Genomic DNA, 11508 nt, shown 5'->3' on the forward strand with positions numbered 1-11508 from the left:
ATTTTGAGGCGGGGCGCAGGTCGGGAGTTACTCTCAGGCAGATGCGACAGAGGAGGAGGAGGTAGCAAATTGTGTGTGTTTTTAATATTTGAGTAATATTTAAAAATATAATGTTTGATTAAACATTCTTTGTTGCTTACATAATTCATTACGGGTTTATGTAAATACACGTGACTGGCATACGTCTTCACATCATACGTACACGTCTCGCTGGAAAGTAGATATGAAGTTCGGCAGGTGTTCCAGACTTCCTTATTTTACAATACAGTACTGTACACAAAATGCATGAGGAACTCAGTATCTATGGAAAAGATTAAGCAGTCGACGTTTCTTGCCGAGCCCTTCATCAATACATCCCATGTTTTTCTTCCAATTAGTTTTATGTTTTGCACATAACAGTGGTGACAAGGATGGGAGAGTGATCACTTGTCAGGAAAGGCATTGTTCCACATGAGTTAGAACGTTTCCATGCGATCTAGATCACTGGCTACGTTATCACGGATGGTATAAGGAACCACATGGGCTTTGTAAAACTTGTGTATGGTATTTTCACTTAACACTATTTTATCATTGATATGTTTCAGTTTATCAATGTCATCCTTAAACACTGTTGTGGCCTCAAAGCTTATTTTATTATCAAAATATATATGCTGTATACAGCCCTGAGGTTTGTCTTCCCCACAAAGATCCATGAAACAAAAGCATCAAACCTGTTCCAAGAAAAACAGCAAGCTCCTCCCCAGTGCGCAAAAAGAAAAACAATATAAATGGAATAAGAGTCCATTTCTGCTCAGTGTTTGTTATCTGAGGCTGCCCCGATTCAAAATTGCCCAAAATAACAACATTAAAAAAGGAGTAACCAGAATCACATCATAACATGAAGCAGAGACTCCAATCCACAAGATCTCCAGCACCATCCTCTGACAGCATTGACAGAGAGAGGGAACATTTGAACACAGGGACCTTCCTTCAGGAGCTGTGAGTGAGAGGGGGAAAGAGGATGTCACACACAGACACCTTCTGGCAGCATGAGGGAGAGGCTGATAGTGCTGAACATCCTCTCCCATTCTGCACTTGCCTCGATGATTTCAATCTTCCTTGGCGCTTTCATAGGTGAGAAATGGAGTTTATCATGGGTCTGGTGTGTTCTGGATATCCCACCATAGAAAACATCCTCTCCACAGCCACCCTATCTAGTCCTTTCAACATTCCGTAGTCTTCAATCAGACCCACCCACCCCCGCCGCATTCTTCTAAATTCCAGTGAGTACTGGCCCAAAGCTGCCAAATGCACCCCATATGTTAACCCCTTCATTCCTAGAATCATCCTTGTGAATCTCCTCTGGACCTTCTCCAATGATAATACATCCTTTCTGAGATATGGGGTCCAAAACTGTTGACAATACTCTAAGTACAGTCTTATAGAGGCTCAGCATTATCTCCTTGCTTTATTCTATTCTATTCCCCTTGAAATAAATGCCAACATTTATTTCAGAGGTTGATCAGTAAGAAATGGAATAGAACCTGGTTTTATTTAGGGACAGGTACTGTATTTAGGATAAGTCATAGTTTATGCTGGGGGTAGTTGGTGAACTGGTCAGCAAGGATGCATTCAGGAAACAAAGTGATGAAGGCGTTTCAGGATTTCATGACAACATGTAAAGGAGTAGGTATATGTGTGGAATCCCAATCAAAAGCCATGGATTAACAGCAATGTGAGGGCAGAACTCGGGGAGCGCGATGTAGCCTTCAGGTCAGGAGACAAACAAGCCTACAGTGAAGCACGGGGGAATCTCCGCAGGGGCATCAGGGATGCAAAGCACAAATACAAATTGCGCATTGAAAATCAATTTGATAACAACAACCCCCGCAGTCTGTGGAAAGGCATCAAAGTGCTGACAGATTACAAAACCAATAATCTGCTGCCAGAGGATGACGCCACACTGCCTGATGTCCTAAACCAGTTCTTTGCCCACTTTGATACTCAGAGGGGGGAGGCTGCTCCACTCATCAACCCACCTGACGATGGGTCCACACTGGTCCTCCAGCAACACCAGGTGAGATCCTCCCGGAAGAAAGTGAATGAGAGTAAGGCAACTGGCCTAGACGGAGTGCCTGGCCGGGTACTGAAAACATATGCGGACCAGCTTGCTCAGGTGTTCACAAGTATATTTAACCTCTCACTGCAACAAGCTGTTGTTCCAACATGCCTTAAAACCTCCACCATCATCCCAGCGCCCAAAAAATCAGCTGTGAAGTGCCTGAATGACTATCGCCCTGTAGCACTGCCACCTACAGCCATGAAGTGCTTTGAGAGTCTTGTGCTCTCACACATTAAGGCTACAATCCCACCTGATCTGGACAAACACCAGTTTACCTACCAGGCAAACCGCTCCACAGAGGATGCAATCACAACAGCCCTCCATATTGCTCTGGCTCACTTAGAGGTACTGAACACTTACGTGAGGATGTTATTTGTGGACTTTAGTTCTGCATTTAACACAGTCATCCCCCATAAACTGGTCAGCAAACTGAACACTCTTGGCCTTGGTTCCTCCCTGTCCTCATGGGTCATGGACTTTCCCACAGACCAACCACAGCGTCAGAATTGGTAAGCACACCTCCACCACCCTCATCTTAAAAACAGGCACCCGGCAGGGGTGTGTGCTGAGCCCTATGTTCTATACACTCTTCACACATGACTGCATCCCCATCTACACCTCCAACTCCATAATTAAATTTGCAGCCAATACCACAGTGGCCTGATCTCGGATGAGGATGAAACAGCCTACAGTCTCGAGGTGGATCATCTGATGGAGTGGTGTAAGGAAAACAACCTGGTCCTTAACACTTCTAAAACAACAGAGATGATCATTGACTTCAGGAGGTCAAAGGACAGAGTACACAACCCCCCTCCATATACATAGAGAGGTAGTGGAAAGTATGGAAAACCTTAAGTTCCTTGGAGTTATGTTGTCAAAACAGCTGACATGGACCACCAACACCTCGCTGCTTGTAAAAAAGTCACAACAAAGGCTATTCTTCCTCAGAAAGCCAAAACAGGCCAAACTCCCACAAAAGCTGTTGCTTAACTTCTACAGAAGCACAATTGAAACCATCTTGACCAACAGCGCCACAGTGTGGTATGCCAGCTGCACAGCCGCTGAGCGACAAGACCTGCATCGTGTGGTGAAGGCGGCCCAGCGAATTGTCAGGATGGAGCTCCCAGGACTGGACACCATCTATTCCAGCAGACTCAGGAGGAAAGCAATCAGAATAACCAGAGACACCACACATCCCGGCCACTCCCTGTTTTACCCGCTGCCATCCAGCAAAAGGTTCAGGACACTAAAAGCCAGAACAAATAGACCGAGGAACAGCTTCTACCACAGAGCTGTGGCCTCCATCACACCACTCCCACAGAACAATGACTGAAACTGTGAGCACACACATGCACACACAAGGACTCAAATACTTGCACTAGCGACACTTTGAGCACTACTGTGATATTCTGGTGCAGCTGCAACTTATTTTCTGCTACTTATCTATTTAATACTTTTTCTATTACAGTCTTGTTTTTATCTACTGCTTTATTTAATTGCCTGAGAGGAAGCCAAACAGAGTTTCATTGTATCTATGTATCATGACAATAAAGATCATGCATTCATTCTAAAGCCAAACTCACTGAGACTATGAAATGCATTGCTAACTTGTAATGACATTGTGTGTCACCCAAGTGTGGTTATAAGATCTTCTGTTATGAAGTCACAGAACAATATTGGGTTTCCCTGTGTAATACTTTACTGTGGTCATCCCTTTAGATGTACTGCAAGTTTGTGTAGTTGCTGGCATTTAGCACAGCACAAATGATCTTTGAAACCACTTTTTGAAGGGACAGAACACAGAGCAAACAACACTCTTCCGGCCTTTGAAATGTCTTTTTATGAATGAACAGATGCTGCCTTTATGGGGAGGGAATGGGAGAGTGCTCCCAGGGAGTCAAAATGATGCAAAGCACTGCTTGCGGGACAGGTGATCTTTGTGTAGGGAGATCCTCCAGGGAAATAGCCAGACATTCCAGCTAAGGTGGCTGTTCAAATCAGGGTGCAGAGTGCAAAAGCTGCCAGTTCTGAAAGCTTGAAATGCAGGCAAATACCTATCCCTGCTCTGTTGTCTCTATCTGCTGAAGGAGGCAAAAAATGAAACCCTCTCTCCTTGAGTATGGACTTTGGGTGATCTCTCTAATGGGCAGCAAATTATGGCATGTGGCAGATAGCAGTAGGAGCAGCATAGAATTGTCCTGAAGTCGTGAAGCTGTTTGACTGTGACCTTGATCTTCACAGGAGAGCAGACCACACACATGGGAAGCTGGAGATGGAATTGCAGAAGATTGCATAAATCACAACCTAAGGATATGCGCGGGACAGCCCGCAAGCGTCGCCCGGCATTCCAACATCATGGTTGTGCTATGTTGGTGCAGGAATATGCGGCTGCCCCCGGGACATCCTTAGATTTGGTAGGGACTCGCACCATCCAGGCCATGCTCTTTTCTCACTACTGCCATCAAGAAAGAAATACAGAAGCCTTAATTCCTACACCACTATATTCACGAGCAGTTATTACCCTTCATCCGTCAGGCTTCTGAACCAGCGCGGATGTCTTCTCTCACCTAAATTCTGAACTGATTCCACATCCTATAATAACACGCAGAACATGAATCAGAGTCTCCGAAAGTGAATCCACAGCCACGGGGCCAGTCCAGCGCTGAGGCAAGTGCCAATGTTGCAGGACACAGCTTCAGAGTCAGTTTCAGCATTGAAGCAAGTAAATCTCATGAAGTAGTGAGTCAAACACCGTTGGTCCTGCACCCTCAGCCTTGAGGCCTTGATCTGTCTAATCTGGCTCAATGCTTAAATTGGCCAAACATCGGTTAATTCTTCACTCTCGAGCCCAAGCCCGCTCCAGCAGTGGCCAAGCACTGATTTATTTTCCACTCTCAGGCCCAAGTATCTGTACTTTGATTTTAAAAATTCTTTAAATGTTTTATGTTGTTCAGGTTGTTAATGCAAATAATGTGTTCACTGTATGTTTTGATGTACTTATGATAAACAAATCTGAATTGGAAATTTAAGTGAGGATAGAGAAAGCAGTTCACAGGTTGACTTTTTAAATAATACAGTTTTAGCAGAAATAGGTTCAGTAAAAGTGGTCATTCTGTTTGTAAGTAAGACCAGTGAGATTGAAAATCTAATTGCACGAATATTTTGCATGTCTCGCACTGGGTGGACTTTACAGTAGAATAAATGTGCCAGTGAAAATGGAAATCCCACCAAAACATAAGACAACGAATGCCCCAGTGGATGCCAAGATATCCAGAAATATGTGCAAATTTCTCTGGTTGAAACCCATTTTCAACTACACATCACCATTTCCTATGAAGCTACATGATGGGATTTCTAGATCAGTCCTTTTATTTGTCATAGAGAGCTAAATCATTCATGACACCTTTTAAACATTTATGAATTCATTGGAACTACTTTAAAACATCAATAACTAAGATTATTTTCCATTCCAGTTTCTGGGCAAAATATAAATCGACAAGGCATAGTATATTTTTAAAGTGGAAAAAGTACTTTTCACGTTGTAAATTGGTTTGATATTGTCACATGTACCAAGATACAGTTAAAAAAGATTTGTTCTGGATGCCATCAATAAAATCGATTCATTGCATCAGTACTTTGAGGGGAAAGCAATAATAAAATGCAGAATGAAATGTTACAGTTACAGAAGAAGTACAATGCAGGCAGACACTAATGTACATGTGGTAGACTGTGAAGTCAAGAGTCATACAAGAGATCCACTTACTTGTCTTTTCAGAGTGGTATTGAAGCTGTTGAGCCTGTTGGTATGTGCTTTCAAGCTTCTGCATCTTCTGCCTGATGAGGATGGGGGGAGAAGGGGGAATGGGTGGGTGGGATCTTTGATTATGTTAGCTGTTTTACTGAGGCAGTAGGAAGTGTAGACAGATTCCCTGGAGGGAAGGCTAGTTTTCATGATGTGTCCACAACTCTCCGCATTTCCTTGTGTTCTTGGGCAGAGTCATCTATGCTGTGTGCTGTGTAGAAACAAAAGCCCAGATAATGGATCTATTTGTGCATGGATCTTGCAGAAGTATGGTTTAATTGGAGTAGGTTGCACTATACTTCATTAGGAGTTTGAAGAGATTTGGTATGTCAACAAATACACTCAAAAACCTCCATAGATGTACCGTGGAAAACATTCTGACAGGCTGCATCACTGTCTGGTTTGGTGGGAGGGCTACTGCACAGGACCGAAAGAAGCTGCAGGGGGTGTAGATTTAGTCGGCTCCATATTGGGTACTAGCCTACAAAGTACCCAGGATATCTTCAAGGAGCGGTATCTCAGATAGGCAGCATCTATTATTAAAGACCCCCATCACCCAGGGCATGCCCTTTTCTTACTGTTAGCATCAGGTAGGAAGTACAGAAGCCTGAAGGCACACTCTCAACGATTCAGGAACAGCTTCTTCCCCTCTGCCATCTGATTCTAAACGGACATTGAACCCGTGAACACTACCTCACTTTTTTATTCATATTATTTCTGTTTTTTGCATGATTTTTAATCTATTCACTATAAGTATACTTTAATTGATTTACCTATTTATTTATTTATTTATTGATTATTACTTTATCATTTTTTCTACTATATTACGTATTGCATTGAACTGCTACTGCTAAGTTAACAAATTTCATGACACATGCTGGTGATAATAAACCTGATTCTGATTCTGATTGTGATCACTTCCATTTAAAATTACCCAGTAGCCCAGGGACCACTCTGCGATTCACCTTAACACATAAATATTATCAAGCATCAATCATGCACCTAATAACATCACAGGTGGTCTCCAATGCAGGCAAACACTGGTACATTTTGGGACAATCTATACTCTTGTGAGGAATTAATTGACTGATATGTTGGGAGATTAAAGCAAGAATAGCTAATCGAAAACTATTTTCAGTTCTAATTATATTGTCAAATCCAGTATTTATGATCCAAACAAAAACAGTTTCTCTTTTAAATGTGATCCAAAATAAAATTCTGTGCATTTATAATCCCTGATTATGTAACCTTAAATTTGCATCCTTGAACGGACAATAATTGGGGCAAAGTTTTTGAGTCAGCACAGTTTGTGAAATTCTGTCTCCAGGAAAGGTTTATTTGAAATTCAGGGCTGTATTCTTCACAGTTGTGCTGATTATTCTATTTGATGTTTAGAAAATAATAGGCACTGAATGTCTGGTGTGTTCTTCCAGGAGATAGGAGATCTGTATTCAGAACATTACCCCCAATGCATTAAATTAGTTATTTTGAAACTTACATTAAAAAGAAGAGATTACATTTTTAACACTTCCTTTATTTTAGACAAGAATCAAGTTGGAAAGCAGTGTGATGTTTTGCAAAAGCCACCTTATTGTGAACACTTAATCCAAGGTTTAATACAGACAAATGTAAGAGTTGAACCATCCACTCCTTTGAATCACATATGGCAAGTAATGTGAAATCTCACAATACAAATTGAATGCTAGGTTGAAGATAGAGGGAATAACTCTGGGGCTGAGACTGAGTACTTACCTTAGCTAGCTATCACTGGACTTTGTTTTTCCCATGTTGGAAATAGAGTTACGTGGCCCAACCATCCAGAAGACACAGAGCAGCATTTAATCTGATATTTCAAGCTCAGGTTGAGTGACTGAATTCTCATGGCATCGTTCCTATCTCACTCCTTACTGTTTCTGTCTGTGTCCACTTTGCAAGCAGTCCTGGGTCACTCAAATGTGTAGAGGCAATTATCATTTCAAACACAGTTTGATGCAGTAAATAAATCAAGTTTGTTGCAGGAAAGGAAATGGCAGATTGGTAATGTGGTAGGAACCCTATCAAAGTCCACTTGTCATCAACATATGTCTTGAAAAACTATGGTGAGACCCTACAGTTGGTCAAACACCAGAAGATCATTAGTGTTTTTTAGTTTTAATGTACGTGATTAATATATTAGTATCAATTCCTCCTTAATAATACACAAACTGAAGTCTTTTCAGAAAGAGGAGTCAACTTTCACTTAAAATGAAATAATGCACTGAACTCCTAAGCAAGTTTCTTGTAGACTACATTGTTCTGGTGCTTCTTCAGAAATTTCATTGAGAATTTTCAAGCCTAATGAAAAATCAAAGCAACTCATGTGACCTCATTGACCGTTTCAACAGCACCTAGTTCAAAGTTCAAAGTTAATTTATTATCAAAGTACATATTATGTCACCATACCCAACTTGGAGGCTCATTTTCTTGTGGGTATACTCAATAAATACACAATAGAATCAAAGAAAGACTGCACCAATTTGGGCATTTAAAAGACAGCAATCTGTAAATACAAAGAGAAAAACAATAATAATAATAAATAAATATTGATAACATGAGATGAAGAGTCCTTGAAAGTAACTCCATACATTGTGGGAGCAATTCAATGATGGGGCAAATGAAGTTGAATGAAATTATCCCCTTTGGTTAAAAAGCCTGATGGCTGAGGGGAAATAACTGTTCCTGAACCTGGTGGTGTTGGTCCTGAGGCCCCTGTGCCTTGTTCCTGATGGCAGCAGCAAGAAGAGAGCATGACCTGGGTGGTGGAGGACTCTGATGATGGATGCTGATTTCCTGCAACAATGCTCCATTTAGGTGTGCTTAATGGTGGGGTGATAGACTGAGCCATATCCACTACTTTTTGTAGGATTTTCTGTACAAGGGCATTGGTGTTTCCATAGCAGGCTGTATGCAGCCAGTCAACATGCTCTCAACCATGCATCTATCAGAGTTTATCAAAGTTTTAGATCTCATGCCAAATCTATGCAAACTCCTAAAGAAGTAGAGGCACTCCCGTGCTTTTTTTGTAATTGCCTAGGACAGGTCTACTGAAATGATAATGAGTGAGAATGTACTACATTGTATCATATTAACACATATAATGGCTATTCTAACAAACCAATGCCGCTGTGACTAATTGCCATAATACACATAATAAACGTGCCACACAGAATACAATGCAGATAGAAAACAGATGCATGGCTCCTACGGCACATTTGATAGGAATAATTGGCAACCTAGTTATAGAGAAAACAGTGGTAAACTTAACAAAGTATTTCATAATTCTCAACAATTGTGTATTCCTTCAAGAAATAAAATTCCATGGGAAAAATGCCTATACATGATTAACCAAAAGATTAAAAATATGTTAGGTTCAAAAATATTTTAGAATATGTATATAAAGAGGAGTAAGCTGGAGTACTGATAGAATTCTATGGGGCAGCAATGGCTGAGTAAAAGAGGACATGATAAAATATGAGATTAAGTTATGAAGTAATATGGAAACAAATCTGAAATGCTTGGCAGCTATGTTAAATGACTGATGAGTAATCATAAAGTATTCAACCAGCAAAAAGACTGAATATTTTATGGGGGAAAATAAAGCCACAACTAAGGGTCATAATAAAGCTGGCCAAAAAAATCTAATGACAGCAAAGAACTTAAAAGTGATCCTTGTCATGCAAGACTGAGTATAAGAGAAATAAAGAAGATAAACAGAGGCCAATAAATATCTTGGAACTAATAGCTCACATCCCAGGAATCTAAAAAGGTGGCTGCCAAAATAATGGATGTATAAGTGATTTTTTTCATTAAAAATACATTACAGTCTTGATTGATTAAAAGGTAGTAAATATAGCATGTTTATTCAGGAAATGAAGGAGAATGGAAAATAAGAAACTACAGACCAACTAGCCGGCCTCTTGTCACAAAACACTGGGATCTAGAATTAAGGACATTCTGACAAAATACTTAGAAAATCGTATTTGAATAGGCAGGGTCACTATAGATTTATAAAAGGAGAATATTGTTTTACAAATAAAATAAAGCATTTTGATTGCATTACTAGTAAGGATGAAAAGGAAGAAACTAAATTAAGACTAAGGGTCTCAGCCTGAAACGTCGACAGTGCTTCTTCTATAGATGCTGCCTGACCTGCTGTGTTCCACCAGCATTTTGTGTGTGTTGTTGTTAAAGCAATATATCACCATTTTCAAATATTTGACATAGCATGGAAGTCAAAATTTACCACATAACATTGAGGATTAATTGGTTGGGGTAATAAGTCAGCATGAATAGAGAAATGCTTAAAGGACTGAAAACGGAGAATATGGATAAAGAGGTTCATTTCAGTTTGGCATGCTATTTCCAATCAAATACAACTGTAATTTGTAGTGAGCCCTTAGTAACTCAAATTTATATTCAAGACTTAGATGAAAGTTTGCTCGTGAAACAGTTTTAGGTGAGAAAAAGGCAGGCGTAGAGCCTGTCATGAGTTATTGTTAAACTGAGAGAGTGGGCAAGAAGATAGAAGATAGCAATGTTATCAAATGTTAGCAATAGGTAAATGTTTTAAAAATGCGAATCTAGTAAATGGTGTACAGAGGGACCTTGGTGTGCTGGTGAATGAAATGCATGTAGCTATAGCAATTTATGTTTAGTTTAATGTTTAGCAACTTAAATTCATGCTGAGTTATGTTTGTCATCATCTTGCAATATGCAGAAGGCCAATGTTCTTGGCATTTATAATCTGCAAATGTTTGCCTGTGACAGTGGACTTGGACAAACATGAACTTGACCTTTAAATGTTGTTTCTGATTCACAGGACATTGTATTGTGTGCAAAGCAACATGGAACATGGAACATGGAACATAAAGAAAAGCTTCACCATCTTTTAGAGTTACATCATGAAGTGCTTAATTCCAGAGTCAGTGCCTTTTAACAGCAGCCCACTCTCATTACGTGACATTTCATTTTGTTTGTACAGGAACACTTTCAATCAACTTTTCCTGGAATTCAATGGCAGCAAATGAAAGCTTTTGCAGTGAAGAAGGAACCAGTAGGTGGTGCAATGAGGTTGTAATGTCCGAAGCAATACCCTCCTTCCTGCGGATAGGAGCGGGAGTTTCATCTGGAAGCTTTTTAATCAGCTTATAGACTTCCTATCTTATGTGATGAAGGATAGATTGTGTCCAGCAAGTCAGACATGTATCCAGCTTGTCTGCTCAGTCTCGGGTAATGCAATATTTGCTCCATATGACACCAGGATGTCAGCTGCAGCAAAACTGACAGACTTAGTATATTTGAAGGCATTTTGCTATGAGTTGTTTCTAGTAAGTGGAGTCAGGATCTGGAAGTTCAGAGAGCTAATTCCTTTCTCTCTAACACACAATGTTAATTAAAGTTCACTTTACAAAGATGTGCTATTTATAAGAAAGGTTGTATTTTGTAAGTTTTTATGTCATATTTTGAGTTTTTGACTGATGTTGCTGTTCATTTTGCTCCTTTATTATACTGAAGTGGAATGATAATAACTATAAGGCAGCCAATGGTGCAGTGTGATTAATCACTG

Source organism: Hemitrygon akajei, chromosome 3 (assembly GCF_048418815.1).
Source record: "Hemitrygon akajei chromosome 3, sHemAka1.3, whole genome shotgun sequence".
In the NCBI taxonomy this organism is placed as follows: domain Eukaryota; kingdom Metazoa; phylum Chordata; class Chondrichthyes; order Myliobatiformes; family Dasyatidae; genus Hemitrygon; species Hemitrygon akajei.